The sequence below is a fragment of the Triticum aestivum genome, chromosome 7A (genome assembly GCF_018294505.1).
Source record: "Triticum aestivum cultivar Chinese Spring chromosome 7A, IWGSC CS RefSeq v2.1, whole genome shotgun sequence".
Classification (NCBI taxonomy): domain Eukaryota; kingdom Viridiplantae; phylum Streptophyta; class Magnoliopsida; order Poales; family Poaceae; genus Triticum; species Triticum aestivum.
Window position 1 is genome coordinate 204,179,960 of NC_057812.1, and position 22,204 is coordinate 204,202,163.

The following is a 22,204-nucleotide window of genomic DNA, read 5'->3' on the forward strand; positions in this document are numbered from 1 at the left end:
TTCCCAATGCCTTCCTCTAGGCCCAAATAATGGTGAAGTGTTATGTAGTCGACGTTCACATAACCCACTAGAGGAAAGACAACATACATCTCATCAAAATATCGAACGAAGACCAAATTCACATGACTACTAATAGCAAGACTTCTCCCATGTCCTCAGGAACAAACGTAACTACTCATAAAGCATATTCATGTGCATAATCAGAGGGGTATTAATATGCATATAGGATCTGAACATATGATCTTCCACCAAATAAACCAACTAGCATCAACTACAAGGAGTAATTAACACTACTAGCAACCCACAGGTACCAATCCCGGACTTGGAGACAAGAATTGGATATAAGAGATGAACTAGGGTTTTGAGGGGAGATGGTGCTGGTGAAGATGTTGATGGAGATTTCCCTCTCCCGATGAGAGGAGCGTTGGTGATGACGATGGCGATGATTTCCCCCTCCCGGAGGGAAGTTTCCTTGGCAGAACAGCTCCGCCAGAGCCCTAGATTGGTTCTGCCAAGGTTCCGCCTTGTGGCGGCGGAGTTTCGTCCGAGAAGATGGCTTATTATTTTTTCCTGATCGAAAGACCTCATATAGCAGAAGATGGTCATCGGAGGGCCACCAGGGGGCCCACGAGGTAGGAGGCGCGCCCAGGGGGGTAGGGCGTGCCCCCACCCTTGTGGGCAGGGTGTGGCCCCCTGGTGAACTTCTTGCGCTCAATATTTATTATATATTTTGAAATTGACTTCCGTGAAGTTTCAGGACTTTTGGAGCAGTGCATAATAGGTCTCTAATATTTTCTCCTTTTCCAGCCCAGAATCCCAGCTGCCGGCATTCTCCCTCTTTATGTAAACCTTGTAAAATAAGAGAGAATAGGCATAAGTATTGTGACATAATGTGTAATAACAGCCCATAATGCAATAAATATCAATATAAAAGCATGATGCAAAATGGACGTATCAGGTAACCAGACGTAGTTATCGGTAAGTTTTTGGTTAAGTCTTTTGCCGCCCTTGTTCTTTTTTATACTGGTGCATCACATTCATACATATCAAGGGGATTCATGGATAAGTTTAAACTACCAACCCAAGCCCTTAGGATCCCTCTGTTAGTAAGTTCACCTAGAGCAGAGTATATGGCTAGCCGATGGTGCGACCGGATACCCTTAACCATTGATAGCCATGTTTTCCCGTCAGACCTGATAATTTTGGAGTCACAAGGATTGGAGGTGATATTAGGCATCCACTGGATGCCAAAGTATGGAGGAAGCATTGACTGTGCTAGTAAGTCGATTTATCTCACCATCCGGAGGGAAAAATGATCAAGTATGTATCTAGGCATGCTCCTAGGAGGAGCCAAGTAAATACCCTCACGGGAGTTGTTCAGGAGGAAGTGCCTGTAGTGAAGGATTACCCAGATGTTTTTCCAGAGGAGTTACCAGGCATGCCACTGGATCGAGACATCGAGTTTTTGATAGAGCTATTGCTAGGTACAGGGACAATATCAAAGAGACCCTACCGGATGCCCGCAAAGGATCTGGAGGAGATTAAGAAGCAGATCAAGGAGTTATTGGAGAAAGGTTACATCCGACGGAGTTCATCACCATGGGGAGCCCCGGTGCTTTTGGTTGAGAAGAAGGATAAGTCTCTAACGATGGTTGTTGATTTTCGTACATTGAATGAGGTGACGATCAAGAATAAATACCCACTGCCGATGATCAATGATTTGTTTGACCAGTTGCAAGGAGCTAAGGTGTTTTTGAAGATCGATCTGCGATCAGGATATCACCAGCTGAAGATTCGGGAGAAAGATATACCTAAAACCGCATTTACCACAAGGTACGGGTTATATGAATATATGGTCATGTCATTTGGACTGACTAGCGCCCCTGCCTATTTCATGAGCATGATGAACAAGGTGTTCATGGAATATTTGGATAAGTTTGTTGTGGTGTTCATTGATGATATAATGGTATACTCGAAGAATGAAGAGGAGCACAAGGAGCATTTGCGTTTAGTTCTCGAGAAACTCAGGGAACATCAGTTGTATGCCAAGTTCAGCAAATGTGAGTTTTGGTTGAAAGAAGTTGGATTCCTTGGACATGTTATATCAGGAGAAGGTATAGCAGTAGACCCCACCAAGGTTCAGTCAGTCACTGAATGGTTGGCACCCACTTCAGTTAGCAAGATCCGCAGTTTTCTTGGACTCGCAGGATACTACCGGAGATTCATTGAGAATTTTTCCAAGATGGCGAAGCCAATGACAGAGCTATTGAAGAAGGATACCAAATTTAAATGGACGGAAGAATGTGAAGCGAGTTTTTAGGAGTTAAAGAAACGTCTGACTACAGCCCCAGTACTGATTCTGCCGGATATACGCAAGGATTTCCAAGTGTATTGTGATGCCTCTCGCTTAGGACTTGGAGGAGTACTGATGTAGGACAGAAGAGTTGTTTCATATGCCTCACAACAACTGAAATCGCATGAGTTAAATTATGCCACGCATGATTTGGAGTTGGCTGCCATAGTGCATGCGTTGAAGACTTGGAGACATTACCTTATTGGAAACCATTGCGATGTGTACACTGGCCATAAGAGTTTGAAGTACATTTTCACATAGAAGGAGCTGAACCTTAGGCAGAGGAGATGGTTGGAGCTTATAAAGGATTATGACATGAAGCTTCACTATCATCCAGGCAAGGCCAACGTCATAGCAGACACTTTGAGCCGGAAGAGTTATGCCAACACACTCATAAGCGCAGGACTGCCAAAGGAGTTAGCAGAGGATCTCAGGGAACTTCGATTGGAGATTGTCCCTAGAGGTTTTGTTGCAATAATGGAAGTTCAGTCTACATTGTTAGGAAAGATTCGAGAAGCTCAAAAGGATGACAAAGAGATCACCAAGATAAAAGAGAGAATGAGCAAAGGAAAGGCCAAAGGTTTTCGTGAGGATGAACACGACACCTTGTGGTTTGAGGACCGTGTTTATGTACCCAATAACATAGAGATCAGGAAGTTAATACTTCAGGAGGCTCATGACTCACCATACTCGATACACCCCGGAAACACCAAGATGTATGTGGATTTGAAGGAGCGTTTCTGGTGGACTGGTATGAAGAAGGATATTGCCGAGTATGTAGCCGTATGTGATGTGTGTCAGAGAGTGAAGGCAGAACATCAAAAGCCATCCGGATTGTTATAGCCTATGCCGACACCCGAATGGAAGTGAGATAAGCTTGGCATGGATTTCATCACCGGATTGCCTAGGACCAAATCAGGATATGATTCTATATGGGTAGTAGTTGATCGCTTGACCAATGTAGCTCACTTTACCCCAGTGAAAACCACCTATACAAGTGCCAAGTTGGCCAAGATATACATGACCAGGATCGTATGTTTGCATGGAGTTCCAAGGACCATTGTATCAGATAGAGGAACCCAGTTTACCTCAAAGTTTTGGAATCAGTTGCATGAAACTTTGGGAACCAGACTGGAGTTCAGTACAGCTTTTCACCCGCAAACAGATGGACAGGCCGAGAGAGTCAACCAGATTCTGTAGGATATGTTGAGAGCTTGTGCACTAGATTATGGATCTAGTTGGGATGACAACTTGCCCTACGCAGAGTTCTCATACAACAACAGTTACCAGGCCAGTTTGAAGATGGCACCTTTCGAAGCCTTGTACGGAAAGAGGTGCAAGACATCGTTGTTGTGGGATGAAGTTGGAGACCGTCAGTTGTTTGGACCAGATTTGATTAAGGTATCAGAAGAGAAGGTTAAATTGATTAGAGATAGACTGAAGGTAGCTCCATCCCGACAAAAGAGTTATGCAGGTTCAAAACGCAAGGAGGTAGTCTATGAAATCGGAGACAGAGTGTATCTTCGAGTATCACCACTCTGAGGAGTTAAGCGCTTTGGAGTTAAGGGAAAGTTAGCGCCATGTTTTGTGGGACCATACAGAGTTTTGGAACATATAGGAGAAGTTGCTCATAAGTTGGAATTACCCAAAGGATTGTCAGGAGTTCACGATGTGTTCCACGTTTATCAGTTGAAGAAGTGCCACACAGAGATGGCTGGCATTCCTCTGAGAGATACAGTACCGCTGGAAGCGATTCAGTTGGACAATGATTTGACTTATGAGGAGAAACCAGTCAAGATTCTCGAGTTTGCCAGTTGGGGTACCCGCAGCAAGGTTACTAAGTTTTGCAAAGTTCAGTGGAGCCACCATACAAAGGATGAAGCCACCTGGGAACGAGCGGATGATCTTCGCAAAGACCACCCACACCTATTTTCTAGCCAACCCGAATCTCAAGGGCGAGATTCATCTTAAGGGGGTAGGTTTGTAACATCCCAAATTTTCAATTTGGAATGTTATACATTAGGTCATCATTACATATCCTATTTTATTGCATTTTGGCTTGATCCTCGAAATCCTAAGCAACTCAAGGACCCTCGGAGAGAGAGTTGGGGATTTCACTGTTTTCATATTTGAATTTTATCAAATATTGAAACGAGGATTTTTTTGGTTTTAATTATTTTTCTCTCTGAAAATATTTCATGTTAAAATATATGAGAGGAGATAATATGACTTCTCCAAAAGAAATGAAATATTGGAGGAAAAATATTAAAATCAAATATTTGCTTTTATTCGGATTTTATTGCAATTTTATTTGCATTAGAAAAATTGCACATTTTCAAAATTACATTTTAGGGCCAAGAAAATGTTCATCTTGTTCTAAGTATTTTATTTAGACGATGAAAATTTGTTTTGGCATTTTTAGATTTTATTTATTTTTCTAGGATTTATTTTCGTCGGAACATTTTTTTTTAAAGAGAGAAGCCCGCCGGACCGAATTGGGTCGAGGCCCAGTTGGCCCAGCCGCCGCCGTCTCCCTCGCTAAGACCGCGACCAGCACGCCCCCACCCGCCAAGGCTGAGCCGGCCACGCCTCCCCGCCCCCTCCCGCAAGCCACCCTCCCCCCTTTAAAAGTCGACCCGGGCCCCCCTGGAGCCCCAAGCCGCAGCCGCCACCGCCCGCTAGCCGCTCCGCCGCCCTGCACCGACGCCGCCGCTCGCCGCTTAGCCACCCTGCGCCACCCCACGCCACCCCGCCGCACCCCGCCGTTGCCCGCACCGCCGCCTCGCTCGCCGAAAGCCGCCGGAGCCGCGCCGGAGTTCGAATCTCGCTGTCTGGTTTTTTTGGGTTTAGGTAAAACCGTCGGTTTTAAAAAAAAACCTAGTTTTGGTTTTTTAGAACGGTTCGCCGGTTTTCCCAGTTTAGTTACTTAGCGGACGTTTGTCCATACGTTCGTTTTAACGAACGGTGTTCACTCGTTAGCCACAGACAGCGAACGTTCGTTCGTTAGCCTATTCGTCAGTTTTTTTTCTTTTTCAGATTTTCCGCGATTATTTTTGTTCGTGATTTCTGATCCGATTTTCGTTTTATTTTATCTTTTCGTCGTTTATCGGAATCAGGCGATTCAAGCGCCTAGATCTTCTTCTCGAAGCCCTCTTTCCGTTTAACCATCTTGAACAAGATTTTGATATAGTAAAATTTGACTTTAGTCCAGATTAGTAATTGAATCTTGTTTCTTTCGTAGTTTGAGTTTCATTGCTCCGTTCGATTTGATTCTTTTTGCAAACCAGAGTTCTTAAGTTGAACTTTCCGGTTAGATCTTCTTATTCGTGTTTTACCCATGCATCTTTGCTTGATTGCTTATGTATGCTATTGTTTGTTTGCGATAGAACACCCGGGGTGCGAAGCGTGCTACTACGAGTCTCTAGGTTTTGCGGATCATCAGCAAGGCAAGTAACACTTTGATCATACCCCTTTATCACCCAGTTTTTATGCATTAGTTTCAACCCTCAAACGTTGCATGGTTAGGACTTGATAACATGTGGGATTGAGAAGTAGTTGATGAGGTAGAACCTATTTTCCTATTATTATCAAACCCTTGGGAGTTACTTCTACTTATTGCTTATATTACTATGCTATGCTCGTAGACGTGGTTTGGGTGAGTGAATCCATGACAGATGTGAGATTGTTAATTAATGGTTCAACTTAAGGTGGCAACTTTAATACACATCTGGGTGGATTGCTTGTCGGGCACCTGGAGAATCCAGTGTTGTCCTAGGATATCCCGGAGTACCCGTGTGATAATCCTAAGGTCCTCCACCCAGGCTCAAAGGGAACTAAGATATTTCATGCTAGAAACTTCCGTGTGCAGCCACAAGCTATTATGGGCTCTAGCATAGTTGAGTAAGTTGCATGACCTCTTCCAGTAGTAGGCTAGCAGATGTAGAGGGATGTAGGTTGTTACTATCTACCCGGGGTTAGAGCCAATGCTTCTGAAAGACTGTGTCTCGGTCATCCGTTTCTCAAACACCATGTAGTGCGAGAAATCCTACGGAGGAGATCGAATCTTGTGGGGAAAAGTGCCAAACCTCTGCAGAGTGCACAAACTAATCATGGTTAGCCGTGTCCCCGGTTATGGACATCTTGAGTATCTAGTACTTGGATTATCATATGTATCTCATCACTCTAAGTTAATATTGTTGGGTTGATAATTACTTTTAATTGGGATTGAGTTGGAGGAACCTTCTCAATGACGTTTCAACTACCATGATAGTTAAATAAAATCTATTCCTTTGTTGTAGGGAAAAATTGGCTTTTCGCAAAACTTTAACCATAGAGCTTTCCACCAGCCAAATATGCATGTAGTAATAGCATTATTCTGTTCTTGCTCTACTGTGTTATTCTGCCAGCATATTCCACGTGCTGACCCATTTTCGGGCTGCAACGTATTATGTTGCAGACTTTTCAGATGAGGAGTAAGGTTCGTTAGGTCGTTGCCGTGCAGCTCAGCTATGCCGTTGGAGTTGATGGACTCGCTTTATCTTCCAAGCCTTCCGCTGCTATCATATTAGATGGCCTTAAGCCATATTTATTGTAATAAGTTCTCTTTTGAGACATTCTATGTAATAAGTGTGTGATTGCTACTTTGTTATAAATCCTTTGAGTACTGTTTGTGTCAGCATTACCGATCTAGGGATGACACTAAAGCACAGAGATTTGACCGTTTGAGGTCGGGTCGCTACATACACTTATGCTTGCACCCACACACTCCGTCTTCCTCCAGAAAAAATCCTCCACCAGCTCAAACCCGAGTTCTAGCTGATCTTGCTGCCATTTTCGATCTCCTTGCTCAAAGCTCCATTCACAAAACTGCTTTGGGGGATTTTTCTTCGGTATGTGACTCCTCCAATGGTCCAATTAGTTTTTGTTCTAGTGCTTTATTTATTGCAAATTTTTGCTGCTTAGGTGACCTTGTTCTTGAGCTGGCATGTCAAATTTATGTGCTCAAAAGTAGTTTTAATGCATGATATGGCCTCTTGGCACTTGTAGGAGTAGTTGCTACCAATCTTGTTGAGTTTGGTTCACTTTTATTTTGAGTCACTAAAAATTTCAGAAAATTTCTAGAGAAAGAAAATGATGAAGAGATTGTTGAGGGGCTCTTCGAGCCAAAGCTCGAAGGATAAGAAAAGTGAAGAGAATAAGAAGCCCAAATATAATCTCCCTCGCACTTCGGAAGTTCGGCTGTGTGAATGGCCTTGTGATGAGTTCTTGAGAGCAGCTGGTATATATGAGGACTTTTATTATTTGGCTGAAAATGCAGGCCTCATCGACTTCCTCTGTGACCAGCACAAACAGTATCTCCTTCTCACTAATATTTTCGTGCAAAATTTTTACTTTCATGCTAAGAAATCACCACCTTTGGTGGAATTTCACTTATATGATGAGGTTAAGGAGATGTCACTATATGAGTTTTGTCGGGTCTATAAGATACCCTTTGCGGGCAGCATAGAGGAACCACATCGTAATGATATGGAGGGATTTATTGATATGATTGCTGTAGGGGAAACGAGGAAAGTTTTCGATGCAAGAATTACTAGCATACATTTTTCTGTTCTATGTTACTTTGCAATATTTGCTAGTAGATGCTTAATTGGTCGCGGGAATAGTGGAAATCTCAGTGCTCCTGATATTGTTATTTTGCGCCATGCTTTGTTTCGTGATACCACTTTCAGTTTAGGCGCTATTGTTGCTAAACGGTTAAATCTGAATTGTACAAAGGGTCCCATCTTCGGAGGCATCTTTGCTTCGCGCCTTGCCTATTAGGCATTATGAGAAAGAGGAAAAGTTGCTGCCCCTATTTTTCTAGATTATAAGAGTATGGTAGCACATGATTTTATTGTTAAGGATAAGAAGAAGATGCTTAAGTATAGATTGATATTTGATAAAAACTACTATGAGATTCTTACCTTGCCTGCTCCCTCTTTGTTTAACATATTTTCAGGCACGTACCTCATGTTGCCAGAGGCCGTTCATGCATACTGGAGCCTGACATTAGCTCCAGAGCCTGAGCTGGAGCCACCACTTGATCCTTACCGTCAGTCTGTTTATCAGTGGGACCCGGAGGAGATTGCCAACCAGTGGCACCCAGAGGACACTCCTCGTACACCGGAGAGTGCAGCTTTGAGCCGTGGCTATAGACTAACTTAGGCCAAAAGCCTAAGCTTGGGGGAGTATGTATTCCTCACTGACATTACATTCATGTTCACACACTCATGCCAGTTGTCGGTGCTCATACTTTTTCATTGTACTATCCATGCTAGTTTATTTTCTTTTTAAGCCTTCTTCTTGTGCGTTTGAAAAACCTTAAGAAAAACCAAAAAAATTAGTTGTAGCTTTTAGCTAGTTTACTTTCTATGCCTGTAGTAGTAATAATTAAAAGAAAACCCCCAAAGATTTCTCGTTCTTCTTTTGCTTGTTGGGAGCTTTCCCGTGTAAACAGTTTTGTTTCTTTTCTTTGGGGGTCGAGAGGAGAAGACCATGATGAAAATGTTGAGTGGCTCTCATATGCATTATTGTTGATCTGACAAAGAGCCCATACTACCTTGTCTTCTCCCTTGTATTAAATGCTTGCAGATTCCAGCTTAATCGAATGCACGTGCACTATTATTATTATCCACACCATTCGGTCGTGCAAGTGAAAGGCAATAATGACGATATATGATGAACTGATTGAGATGAGAGAAGTTGTTTGTCAACTGAATTTCTTGAGGACAAGCAAATGTTTAAGCTTGGGGGAGTTGATACGTCTCCATCGTATCTACTTTTCCAAACACTTTTGACCTTGTTTTGGATGGAACTAACCCGGACTGACGCTGTTTTCAGCAGAATTGCCATGGTGTTGTTTTTGTACAGAAACAAAAGTTCTCGGAATGACCTGAAACTTCACGGAGAATATTTTTGGAATTTATAAAAAATACTAGCGAAAGAATCAACGTCAGGGGGCCCACACCCTGTCCACGAGGGTGGGGGCCGTGCCCACCCCCTGGGGCGCGCCCCCTGTCTCATGGGCCGCCTGAGACTCCACCGACCTCAACTCCAACTCTATATATTCATGTTCGGGGAGAAAAAAATGAGAGAGAAGGATTCATCACGTTTTACGATATGGAGCCGCCGCCAAGCCCTAATCTCTCTCGGGGGGGCTGATCTGGAGTCCGTTTGGGGCTTCAGAGAGGGGAATCCATCGCCATCGTCATCATCAACCTTCCTCCATCACCAATTTCATGATGCTCAACGCCGTGCGTGAGTAATTCCATCATAGGCTTGCTGGACGATGATGGGTTGGATGAGATTTATCATGTAATCGAGTTAGTTTTGTTAGGGTTTGATCCCTAGTATCCATTATGTTCTGAGATTGATGGTGCTATGACTTTGCTATGTTGAATGCTTGTCACTAGGGCCCGAGTGCCATTATTTCAGATCTGAACCCATTATGTTTTCATGAATATATGTGAGTTCTTGATCCTATTTTGCAAGTCAATAGTCACCTACTATGTGTTATGATCCGGTAACCCCGAAGTGACAATAATCGGGACCACTCCCAGTGATGACTATAGTTTGAGGAGTTCATGTATTCACTAAGTGCTAATGCTTTGTTCTGGTACTCTATTAAAAGGAGGCCTTAATATCCCTTAGTTTCCGATAGGACCCCACTGCCACGGGAGGGTAGGACAAAAGATGTCATGCAAGTTCTTTTCCATAAGCACGTATGACTATATTCGGAATACATGCCTAAATTACATTGATGAACTGGAGCTAGTTCTGTGTCACCCTATGTTATAACTGTTGCATGAGGAATCGCATCCAACATAATTATCCATCACTGATCCAATGCCTACGAGCTTTTCACATATTGATCTTTGCCTAGTTAGTTTTCCATTGCCACTGTTACAATTACTACAAAACTAATACTGTTACTTTTGCCGCAGTTACCGTTACTTCCATATTACTTTGCTACTAAATACTTTACTGCAGATATTAAGTCTTCCAGGTGTGGTTGAATTGACAACTGAACTGTTAATACTTGAGAATATTCTTTGGCTCCCCTTGTGCCGAATCAATAAATTTGGGTTGAATACTCTACCCTCGAAAACTGTTGCGATCCCCTATACTTGTGGGTTATCACCCCCTCGGGTAGTTATTTTCTCCAATATTTCTCATATATTTGATAAAAAATCTCCATGAAGTTTCAGCTTGTTTGGAGTTGTGCACAATAGGTGTCCTGATGTAGCTTTTCCAGGTCCAGATTTCCAACTGCCGGAATTCTCCCTCTTTGTGTATACCTTGCATATTATGAGAGAAAAGGCATTAGAATTACTCCAAAAAGCATTATTATGGATAAAACATCATAAATAACAGTAAGAAAACATGATGCAAAATGGACGTATCAACTCCCCCAAGCTTAGATCTCGCTTGTCCTCAAGCGAAAACCGAAATCGAAAAACATGTCCACATGCTTAGAGAGAGAGAGAGAGAGAGGTGTCGATAAAAACAAAATACGGACATAGAAGCATCATGTTCATTATTATAACATCAACAAACTTAAACATAAGACTCTTATCATAGAATTTTTATCATAGACTTCTCATGAATAAGTTATAATTCATCACACTATTGAAGTATAAAGCAAAAACTGTATTAAAAACCAACAAACTGTGTTCTCAATCAACTTTGCAACTACAATTCATCATCTTTTCAGGAAGGGTCACGTATCGGAGCCTTTAGGCAAGTACACATACTCAACCATCATATAGTCTTATATGATTGCTAACACTCACCGCGTACAGATTAACAAAATGTTTCAACCGGACACATAGAAAGATAGGGGCTTATAGTTTTGCCTCCCAACATATTCACCTCAGGGGTGATGTCAACAATAATAACTCATGATATCTATATTCAACTGGACATATGTGCTTAGATCTTTCCTCACCACATGATGCTTGCCAAAGGAGAAAAATAAAAAGGAATAGAAGGAAAACTTTGACTCTTTGCATAAAAGTAAATACATAAAACTAAAAGACAGGCCCTTCACAGAGGGAAGCAGAGGTTGCCATGCGCTTATTTGTTTGTATGCTCAACCCCTTATTGCAAAAGAATGTCATGTTGCATTGCCCCTTGTGATAGCGACCTTTATTATGCAGTCTGTCGCTTTTATTCTTCACCATCACAAGTTTGTGCAATGCTCAATTTTCTCTTACACTAAATGATCTCACACTTTTAGAAGCAATTTTTATTGCCTTTTTGCACCGATGACAACTTACTTGAGGGATCTTGCTCAATCCCTAGGTAGGTATGGTGGACATTGAAAATAAGATTTGGGTTTAAGGGTTTTTGGATGCACAAGTAGTATATCTACTTAGTGCGGAATTTTTGGCTAGCAAATATAGGGGGCAAGCACCACATGTTAAAGGATCCGTGACAATATGACTTCTATGTGAATATAAACAAACATAAACCATTATGTTGTCTTCCTTGTCCAACGTCAACAATTTTGGCATATAATTTGTTTGATGAGGGCTCACAATCACAAAAGATTTCTAGGAAAGTATATTTATATGTGAATCTTCTCTTCCCTTACTAATTCTTTCATGAGTTGCATCATTGACTAATGATATGTTTGTCAATCTCTAATAAAATTTTCTACTTATACTTTTCCTTATGTGGTGTCATCACCTACCATAAGATTAGTGTATGATCTTTTTGATTTATTTCCTTTGTTTTTATTGCAAAATGAAAGTAAAGAAAGAAAAACTCAAACTAACTTTATTATATATGTTGCACACGACTACAAGGATAGATCATTAAGCAAACTCTCGAAAAGAAAGGACCGAACTAACTTTTATTCATCTAAAGCAAAAGATTGAACTAAAATAAGTAAAGGCAAAAAGATAGTGGGATGATACGATACCGGGGCACCTCCCCCAAGCTTGGCGGAAGCCAAGGGGAGTGCCCATACCCAATACTCAATTATCCTTTGGTGATGAAGAGATCTTGTCCTCGGATTTCCATGGCAGTGGTCCACCATCATAAGAAGAGGAGCGAGTCTCATGGGTCCTGCAACTAGCAGCCAAACTCATACCTTTAAACTCGCCCCATATTCAAAGATTTGGTTTTGGAGATCACAGATCTGGCTTTGGAGGAAGCTGATTTGCTCACTGAGGGTGAAGACGATGTCCTTCATGGGCTTGCCATCCACCTTGAGATCACGGGAGAGGTCCGTGATCATGAGATGATTGGCATTGAGTCCACGCTCCACCATCCCCTTGCACCAGAAGACATCTTGTTCCACAGCTTCAAGTCTGGCCTCCACCACTACAAAAAAAGACACATCCATGACATTTTGGGCCGAACAAAAATCTTTTGTCATACTTATGACACTTCTATGACGATAATTGTGACAAAACCCGGTATCATCATAGATGTGATAGGGTCCTACTTCTATGACAAAAAATCATGACAGAAAATGGGCTTTTTGTCCTGGGCGGGTCGGAGACGCAGCCACATGACATTCTTTGGGCCATCCATGACGAAAAAAATTGTGGTAGAAGCGAGGGCGCGGAAAATATCGGGGAGTCCCCGGTTACGGTGGGTGGTTGGGGGCCGAGCGATGCGCGTTTCTCTCGTACGTACGCGCGTGTGTGCGAGGCATTGGGCTCTAACTGAACCCGAGCGATTGCACTGCAGGCTACGCGTTACTGAACCCGAGAGATCGATCGATGGCTGTTAACTGAACCCGATCGAGCGATTCCTTCGCTACTGCTGCTAACTGAAGCCGATCGATGCTGCCTCTAGATGAACAGTGAGCGTTGCGGGGGGTTTGGATGAACAGTTCCCGGTGGGGGTGGATGAACAGGACCCCGTGGTGGTGCCTCTGGATGAACAGTACCCCGATCGATCGAGCCGGTTGGGGCTAGATGAACAGGACCCCGTGGAGGGTAGGATGAACAGGACCACCCCGTGGAGGGAAGGATGAACAGTAGACAGTGGAGGGAAGGATGAACAGTAGCTCATGGAGGGGTGGTTGAACAGGAGCCCATGGAGAGGGCAGGTTGAACAGTAGCCAGTGGAGTAGCGCGCGGTGGAGGCTGGATGAACAGGAGCCCGTGGATGAATAGTCGCAGGTGGAGGCTGGAGGAGGTCGACGGTGGATGAACAGTAGCCCGTGCAGGCTGGAGGGGGTCGACAGTGGCGATGAACAGGACCCCCATTTCGACCGTAGCGCTCCAACACAAGTCTGTTTCCTCCGTTTTGCGGTACGCCAGACCCCTCCCGATCAAGAGGACCCCCGTTTAGACCGTAGGAGGTCCATTTCCTCCGTTTTGCGGTATGCCAGACCCCTCCCGATGAACAGGATCCCGTTTTGAACATGGCCGGTCAAACACAAGGCCGTTTCCTCCGTTCTGCGGTACGCCAGGCCTCGTTTCCATCGGCTGTTCCGTCCAAGCCCTCCCGATGAACACGACGACGCATTCCGTTCCGACCCAGCTGGTTGGCTCCCCATGAACACGACGACGACACTGTTTCTCCGTTCCGACTCACCATGTACACGAGCCCTGGCCGTACGTATGCACGAGTAGGCGTTCGAGACCCTGCCCATATGTACGTACGTGGCCGTATTTTCTTTCTTGCACACTGGCCGCTGTACGTACGTGTACATGCTATGTGCGCGCCTCTACTACAACACGTGCGCGCCTCTACATCGACCAGTATGTATGTACACGTTCGCGACCAGAATGACAATGCTACGTACGCTTCGACCAGGTGGGTCCCGACTGTCACGCACTTCCTTGCGTGCGAAGATGTAGCTGGTGGGTCCCAGCAGTTAGGGGGGCGAATCGTTTTTTTTGCCTAGACGCACTTCCTTGCGTGCGAAGATGTAGCTGGTGGGTCCCAGCAGTCACGGGGAAACATTTTTTTCGTGAAATACGATGACCCATCCGGTGGGTCCCCGCTGTCAGGTGGAGGAATAGTTATTTTGCATGTAATAAGGAGGCACTTCTTTGCTGCGGCCGTGGACCCAGCTGTCAGCCTCTCCACGTACAATCCACGTCCGATGGAAGCCGTTCCTTGACCATGTTGACCACGCCGCCCTGAGAGCACTAGGGCGGTGGACGACGGCGAGGCCTAGGAAGGGGACGACGCGGAGCCGGGGAAGACGCGACAGTGGATGCCCATGCGTAGAGGAGTATGAGGGCTCACTGGTTCGCTGCGGTGCGAGGCTGCCGTCGCCGCAGAATAACAGGGGGTGTGGGTGAGTAGAGGGATGGCCTGGCCAGTGGTGGGAGTAGTAGGGGGCGGTGAGGCCTCCGCCGCATCGTAGCCGGCCACGGGAGGCAGGAGCACGAGGCACGACCGGCGCTGTGCTACGTCTCCAACGTATCTATAATTTTCGATTGCTCCATGCTATATTATCTACTGTTTTGGACATTATTGGGATTTATTATCCACTTTTATATTATTTTTGGGACTAACCTATTAACCGGAGGCCCAGCCCAGAATTGCTGTTTTTTTGCCTGTTTTAGGGTTTCGAAGAAAAGGAACATCAAACAGAGTCCAAACGGATTGAAACCTTCGGGAACGTGATTTTCTCAATGAATAAGACCCAGGAGACTTGGACCCTACGTCAAGAAAGGAAACATGAGGCCATGAGGTAGGGGGGCGCGCCCACCCCTACCAGGTGCGCCCTCCACCCTCGTGGGCCCCTTGTTGCTCCACCGACATACTTCTTCCTCCTATATATATATATCCACGTACCCCCAAATGATCAGATATAGAGCCAAAACCCTAATACCACTGCCATAAATTTCTGTATCCACGAGATCCCATCTTGGGGCATGTTCCGGAGCTCCGCCGAAGGGGGCATCGATCACGAAGGGCTTCTACATCAACACCATAGCCCCTCCGATGAAGTGTGAGTAGTTTACCTCAGACCTACGGGTCCATAGTTAGTAGCTAGATGGCTTCTTCTCTCTTTTTGGATCTCAATACAATGTTCTCCCCCTCTCTTATGGAGATCTATTTTATGTAATCTTCTTTTTGCGGTGTGTTTGTTGAGACTGATGAATTGTGGGTTTATGATCAAGTCTATCTATGAATAATATTTGAATCTTCTCTGAATTCTTTTATGTATGACTGGTTATCTTTGCAAGTCTCTTCGAATTATCAGTTTGGTTTGGCCTACTAGATTGATCTTTCTTGCAATGGGAGAAGTGCTTAGATTTGGGTTCAATCTTGCGGTGTCCTTTCCCAGTGACAGTAGGGGCAGCAAGGCACGTATTGTATTGTTGCCATCGAGGATAACAAGATGGGGTTTTCTTCATATTGCATGAGTTTATCCCTCTACATCATGTCATCTTGCTTAAGGCGTTACTCTGTTTTTAACTTAATACTCTAGATGCATGCTGGATAGCGGTCGATGAGTGGAGTAATAGTAGTAGATGCAGGCAGGAGTCGGTCTACTTGTCCCGGACATGATGCCTATATACATGATCATACCTAGATATTCTCATAACTATGCTCAATTCTGTCAATTGCTCAACAGTAATTTGTTCACCCACCTTAGAATACTTATGCTCTCGAGAGAAGCCACTAGTGAAACCTATGGCCCCCGGGTCTATCTTTACCATATTGATCTCCTATTACTTAGTTATTTCCTTTGTTATTTACTTTGCCTTTATTTTACTTTGCATCTTTATCACAAAAATACCAAAAATATTATCTTATCATATCTATCAGATCTCACTCTCGTAAGTGGCCTTATAGTGATTGACAACCCCTATTTGCGTTGGTTGCGAGGATTTATTTGTTTTGTGCAGGTACGAGGGACTCGCGCGTAGCCTCCTACTGGATTGATACCTTGGTTCTAAAAAACTGAGGGAAATACTTATGCTACTTTGCCACATCATCCCTTCCTCTTAGGGGAAAACCAACGCAGTGCTCAAGAGGTAGCACACTGGTTTGGGCAGCTGGAGCAAGAAGACCAGAGGTTGAAGAAGCACTATGGCCGTTGGATGGACATCGTACGGTCAGTGGAGCTAGAATCATGCATATTGACTAAGTTGACAAAGCCCTCCATCCCTGTCAACTTAGTAGGCCCACAAGTCAGCCCGCCACTATATTAGGTCCCAGCTAGCAGGGGGAGTATTCATTTTTTGTGCGTAATAAGGAGGCACTTCCTTGCGTGCGAAGATATAGCTGGTGGGTCCAAGCTGTCAGCGGCGGTAACATTTTTTTCGTGAAATACAGAGGCCCTTTCGGTGGGTTGCAGATGTCAGGTGGAGGAATCATTATTTTGCGCGTAATAAGGAGGCATTTCCTTGCGTGCGGCCGTGGACCCAGCCGTCAGCCTCTCCACGCATAGTCCACTTTAGATGCATGTCGGTCGTTGACCATGTTGACCAGGCCACGGCGAGAGCACCAGGGCGGTGGACGACGGCGAGGCCTAGGAAGGGAACGACATGGATACAGGGAAGACTCGGCAGTTGTTTCCCATGCGGAGGGGAGTACAACTGTACGAGGGTTTACTGGTTCGTTTGCTGTCGCCGGAAAATAATAGCAGGTGTGGGTGAGTAGAGGGATGGCTAGGCCAATGATGGGAGTACGGTGGGGCGGTAAGGCCTGCGCGGCAGCACAGTCGGCCGCGAGGGGGGGGGAGGGAGCACGCAGTCCCGCCAGCGCTTGTTTGAGCGGCTGGAGCAGGAAGAGCAGAGATTGAAGAAGCACGACTGCCGTTGGATGGAAATCCAACAGTCACTACTTGTGCGTCAACCTTTTTTTAGGAAAGCCTCAAATCTGTGGAAAACAGCATACAACCCATTTGCCATTATTTCTAATAATTTACTGCCCATTTGCTAGTTCTTAAGGTTTTTTTGGAGCCCATATTCTTTTTGTTAGCATTACAACCCATATTGTGGCCATGGTTAAAAAATTATACGAAATTTTGCATATTTCGGTGCGGTCTGAATTGTTTTTAATTTCGAAATTTCGAGTCACATTCAAACTGATTTTAAAAATAAATGTATATCAATATAAAATCCAACAAATTGTCCATGCAAAAAAATCAATGCAATTTAAAATCTCGAAATGAAAAAAAAGAAATTTTAAACTAATTGTCGGTTTGATGTGTTTTAAAAATGGACAGCCCATTTCTCATTACTGATTGGCCATTTTCTCGGCCAGCCGAATGAAGCTCTCCTCGTCTTGAAAGATTTGCAGCCAAACAGGCATGAGAAAGTGACTTACTTGGCAAATCACAAAAAAACTGGGCTGTGGCCATGGACCCAGCTGTCAGCCTCTCCACGTACAGTACTCTTCCGATGGAATTCGGTCGTTGACCACATTGACCACGCCGCGCCGAGAGCACCAAGGCAGTGGACGACGGCGAGGTCTAGGAAGGGGACGACGCGGAGCCGGGGAAGACGTGGCAGTGGATGCCCACGCGGAGAGGAGTACGAGGGTTCACTGGTTCGGCTACAGTGTGAGGCTGCTGTCGTCGCAGAATAATAAGGGGTGTGGGTGAGTGGAGGGATGACCTGGCCAGTGGTGGGAGTAGTATGGGGGAGGTGAGGCCTCCGCGGCAGCACAGCCGACCACTGGAGGCAGGAGCAGGCGGCACGACCGGCGCTGCTTTGGGCGGCAGGAGCAAGAAGACCAGAGGTTGAAGAAGCACTATGGCCGTTGGAGGGACATCGTACGATGACTGGAGCTAGAATCGTTCATATTGACTAAGTTGACAAAGCCCTCTGTCCCCGTCAACTTAGTAGGCCCACAAGTCAGCCACCCACTATGGTGGGTCCCAACTAGCAGGGGGTATTCATTTTTTGTGCGTCATAAGGAGGCACTTCCTTGCGTGCGAAGATATAGCTGGTGGGTCCGACCTGTAAGCGGGGGGAACATTTTTTCTGCGAAATACAGAAGCCCTTCCCATGGGTCCTAGCTGTCAGGTGGAGGAATCATTATTTTGCGCGTAATAAGGATGCATTTCCTTGTGTGCGGCCGTGGACCCAGTTGTCAGCCTCTCCACGTACAGTCCACTTCCGATGGATGTCGTTCATTGACCACGTTGACCAGGCCGCGCCGAGAGCACCAGGGCGGTGGACGACGGTGAGGCCTAGGAAGGGAACAACACAGAGGAAGGGAAGACTAGGCAGTTGTTTCCCGCGCAGAGGGGAGTATGACTGTACGAGGGTTTACTGGTTCGTCTGCCGTCACCGGAGAATAACAGCAGGTATGGGTGAGTAGAGGGATGGCTAGGCCAGCGCTGGGAGTACGATGGGGCGGTGAGGCCTGCGCGACAGCATAGCCGGCCGCGGGAGGAGGGAGCAGGTAGTCCCACCGGCGCTTGTTTGAGCGGCTGGAGAAGGAAAATCAGAGATTGAAGAAGCACGACAACCGTTGGATGGAGATCCAACAGTCACTGCTCTCGTGTGCATTATTTTTAATAAGGTACAGCCCATTTGCTAATTCTTAAGAATTTTTTTGGAGCCCATCTTCTTTTTGTTAGCATTACACCCCATATTGTGGCCACGCTTAAAAAGTATACGGATTTTTTGCATATTTCGGTGCGGCAACTGTTTTTAATCCCGAAATATCGATTCACATTCAAACTGTTTTTAAAAATAATTTATATAAATATAAAATCCAAATAATTGTCCACGCATAAAAATCAATGGAATTTAAAATCTTGTAATAAAAAAATTGAAACTAATTCCCGGTTTGATGTGTTTAAAAAATGTACAACCCATTTCTGGGCAAACCGAATGAAACTCTCCTCGTCTTGAAAGATTTGCAGCCCAACAGGGCTAATAAAGCAAGTAGGCCTCGTTTGGGTATTTCTTTAATAAAAATAGAACTGGGCTAGCCATTTTCAGCAAGAAAAAAACACAACCGGGCTCATGTTGTGGTAAACATAAATGAAACCCTGGCTAGACGGGCCACAGCCCCGCACAGCCCCATTGTTACCCTGATCCGTCGCTAAAACTAGTATAAATAACAACTGCTTGTTCCTCAAAAAAAAAACTGTGCGACCTGCTGGGTCCGTGGTGTCAGTCCCTTGTAGTGTAATTCTCTCATTTATTGACTACATTGACAATGGCGTGAGCCCCAGATGTCCAACCATTAGGAGGAACCATATTTTTGGGCTTGTAATATAGAGGCACTTGCTTGCGTACTGCCATGATGCTGGTGGGTCCCTACTGTCATCCTCTCCACGTACAGTCATCTCCTTGTTCCTCTCGGTTGTTGACGATGTTGACAACACAAGAGGGCGGCGCACCGCGCACGGCGAGCGAACCAAGGCCACAAGGCGGAGGACGATGGCGAGGCCTCGGACGGAACAAACAGGAGCCGTGGAAGATGCGACGGTCCAATCGCAGGCGGAGGGGAGTACGAGGGTTGACTAGTTCGGGTGCGGGTGCGTGTTGGGGCTGACGTCGCTGGAGAATAACAGGACGTGTGGGGGAATAGAGGGAGGGACTGGCCAACATTGGAGGGTACGTACAGTAGGGAGGCGGAGGTGCAACCAGCCATGGGTGGCGGGAGTAGGCAGAGCCGACGGGGTGGTTTGGTTTGGGTGGCTGGAGGAAGAAGAAGACAAGAGATAGAAGATACACGACAGATGTTGGATGTCAATCCAACGGCTGGTAGGCAGAATCATTTGTTGACTGGCTAGTAAGTCGACACCACCTTGGATAGGCTATTTCCTCGCAGGTCCCAAATGTCAGAATCCAAATCTGTCACGGTCATGCAACCCTTCCTATGAAAATTTACAGCCCATTTGATGTGCTAGTTGGAAATAAGTTTGTGGGTGCTGGTGGGGGCTAATCACTTGGCTTCTGTAATGCACAGTGAGCTCAAGCAGCCGGCGAGAGTGATGTTATTTCCCTTGGTTGGGATTTGTTAGTTGTTACAATATTTCACTCTAAATTAAATGACTGGCAAGCCATTTGCCTTGCTTCAAAGAAAATATGACAGTCACAGCCGAGTTGAAAAGGGCAAGAACATCTAACTCCAGCTTACAAACTGTACAAAAGCACGAGGGTTAATTGTTCATCAGGTTTACAAAAAAACCCAGGTTGAAAAGGGCAACAACATCTAACTCCAGCACTGTTTTTGGCAGTCACAGTCAAATGGATCGGTCAGGTCCATAGAATGAACATCCTGGGTCGTAAAATTTACTGGATTATGACCACAATATGTTGTAAATAGAAGCCCGCACGTTCAGAAGCTCTTTTGCCCACCTGAAACTCCTTTTTTTGCTCTTCCACATACCCATCCGTCAAAACCATGCTGCTGATAAACTTAAGCCTGATGGACAATAGTAACCTCGCATTCAGCAGGAAGAATGTGACAAATCTAGTGTTTGCACGGTTGGCTACATATCGTTCTAGCGTTATTGTCTTCAATCGAATCTCATGAGAAGTGAGAAAATCCCGATGCTTACGAATCCACCGATTGGTTATAACTTTCTTACCCCGTCCTGTTGCCTAAATAGACATGAAGATTGAAAACAGTTAAGGTCTAAAAAAGGAGTGTCGAAAGAGCAACAGCTGAACGGTTAATTCTAGTACACTATATGCGGGCTTCCAATGTGCGTGAAATTATCACCTTTATATACAACTTCTCCAGACATGGAAAGCATTGCAGCAAGCCAATAATCTTGTTCAGATCAAAACTATTCATTTGGATATATAAGATCTTGACAGAATCCAGCACCATTGATAGGCCATCCATGGAGAAACTCTTCATTGAGCATAGAACATAATATTAGTACAAAATGTGTACTCCAAGATGACATATAACTTATGCGCAGAAATTTAAAATGCAGCTTATGGTTACAAGTGTAGATGATAATGTAAAGTACCTGAAGAACTGTGGAGCCAAACACCATATTGAAATGAGCACAGAGATCATGTATTACACCCAAGGTCTCCAGTTTAGGCGCAGAGAGGACGGTTATTTGCAATGGTGAATAACTAGAATCAATGGATCAACCTTTGAAGTGAAGGGGCATCTTGGATGATGAGCTGCCTTCCGTCAAAACAAATTCCAATTCTTACAAGGTTAGGCGACTTTATTTGGAGACAACCGATTCTAACTGTGAAAACAAGCACCAAGCACTCCAGGGCAGGGCAACTGGAGTGGATGATTCTGTGCAATGAGGCCTCCGATATACGAACCTACACAAGTGAAAGTTTCTTCAGAAATGGGAGTCAAAGGTTTAGTACCAGATTGTCTGGTAGGTCGCACAGTGCAAAGGTGGCGGTGTGGAGAGAGGAGGAAAACCGCGAGATGGACATCGGTGCTGAGGGCACAGGTAGATGGCGTTCGGTATCTGGTAGGTGATTTCCAGGGGAATAGTAGAACTCAAGCAGCTGTAGTTCTATGAATTCAGGGGATTTCAGCCAGGCGTCCACCATGCAGGGCATGGTATGCTTGCTCAAGTAGCATGACAGGATGCACATGCTTTGAATGGAGCCGTGGTGGGAGGAGATGATGGCTCTGGGTATTTCAAAATCATTGAAGAGAGATAGCTGACGACAGTCGAGATTAAGGGGCACGGCGCGCCATATAGGGCACCACCGAATTGAGAGGACTTGGGTGCAGCAGCAATCCTTGGTGGGAAGAAGTGAGATGATCTCCCCAAGGACGGCGTCCGGGAGATCACTGATGCGGTCCACCCGAGATTCTATGGGTTCCTAGGATCCGGTGGGGGCGGGGTCGCCGCTTCTTCCCGCGTTGTCGGGTGCGGGATCTACAACATGCGTCGTCGCTGGGGGGAGCCTCATCTTCTTGGCG